Source organism: Halyomorpha halys, unplaced genomic scaffold, assembly GCF_000696795.3.
Source record: "Halyomorpha halys isolate HHAL.00 unplaced genomic scaffold, Hhal_1.1 Scaffold123.1, whole genome shotgun sequence".
NCBI lineage: Eukaryota > Metazoa > Arthropoda > Insecta > Hemiptera > Pentatomidae > Halyomorpha > Halyomorpha halys.
This window is the reverse complement of record NW_027107023.1, coordinates 859264-860368: the sequence shown is the minus strand read 5'-3', so window position 1 is coordinate 860368 and position 1105 is coordinate 859264.

The following is a 1105-nucleotide window of genomic DNA, read 5'->3' as shown; positions in this document are numbered from 1 at the left end:
GCTTAAATATCTCCCACATGTTCGGGATGGAGTTAGCAACAACTCTCGTCTAAGTCTACATCCCATTTTGGGGACAAATATGTTTCATCGGTGCTCCCTCAATATTTGCCTTCCTCCTTATTTAACCTCCACGTTCTTTTCGTAAAATCAACAAATACAAGATTCGTCATGAATTTCTACTAACAATCTAAATGGCACAAGCATCGAAATGGATAAAACTTGAGGACTGGTGTTTTACCTTTTGTAGTGACAGTTCAGAGAAACATGGCGATTTGAACTCAAGCCAATTTTCGTCAGGTCGAAATGAATGTACACTATGCGTCACACGGATGATTTGGTTTTCTGTTCCCAAGGTGTTCCAACATGGCTGCTGCCCAGAATAATGTGACATTTTTATTGCGTTCTAAGTTTATGTTTTCTAGCTCAGCTAGTAAATATTTTCTCAGGGTACAGGACCAAACTCTCAATAACAGATTCACTAAAGTTTAAAAGTTATCAACCCAAAATATACAATGGCATAATCTCATTATATTTTGTTTGATTTTTGTAGGTGATTTTCGACCCTGGTGAATTCTGTGGGGACAAGGTTCATTAAAAGTTTTTAATTAAGTCAACAAGAGAGCGCTAAAACTCCCTCCCTGTAACATCCTACTACTTCCCGAAATTCTGTCTTGTCAGTGCCCAGTTTTACAGCAGCCTCCCTCATTCGCTATCCTTCCGGTTATTAAATAACTTAATGTAGAAGATTTACGATAAGGCTAAGGTATTAAATTTTAATAACTCAGCCAAACCATAAATCTTTGCTAGAAAGAGTGGACAAGGTTTCAGGAACAGGGACGAAAAAAAAAGGAGACCAAGTTTTAATGACACGAAGCAGCTATTAATCTAAAGGAAACGTTTCAGAATTAGCTTCACCTAATTACATTATAAGTAGCTAAGTACTTAAGAAATTACTTCTTCACCTCAGGTGAATTTTTAAGAGAATTAACAGCACCATTAATCTAATAAAAATTAAAAAAATACGAAAAAGGTATGAAACAAAGCTATAGGCTACATACTACCTTCAAAGAACTATAGGCTAGATATTACCTTCAAAGAACTATAG